Raw genomic sequence first — 243 nt, forward strand, 5'->3', positions numbered from 1 at the left:
GGTCTAGTTACTACAGGTCTAGTTACTACAGGTCTAGTTACTACAGGCCTAGTTACTACAGACCTTGTTACTACAGGTCTAGTTACTACAGGTCTAGTTACTACAGGCCTAGTTACTACAGGTTGATACTGCATGTCTAGTTACTACAGGTCTCTTTCCTACAGGTCTAGTTACTACAGGCCTAGTTACTACAGGCCTAGTTACTACAGGTCGATACTGCATGTCTAGATACTACAGGTCTAG

The sequence above is a fragment of the Nematolebias whitei genome, chromosome 19 (assembly GCF_014905685.2).
Source record: "Nematolebias whitei isolate Nwh7 chromosome 19, NemWhi1, whole genome shotgun sequence".
In the NCBI taxonomy this organism is placed as follows: Eukaryota; Metazoa; Chordata; class Actinopteri; order Cyprinodontiformes; family Rivulidae; genus Nematolebias; species Nematolebias whitei.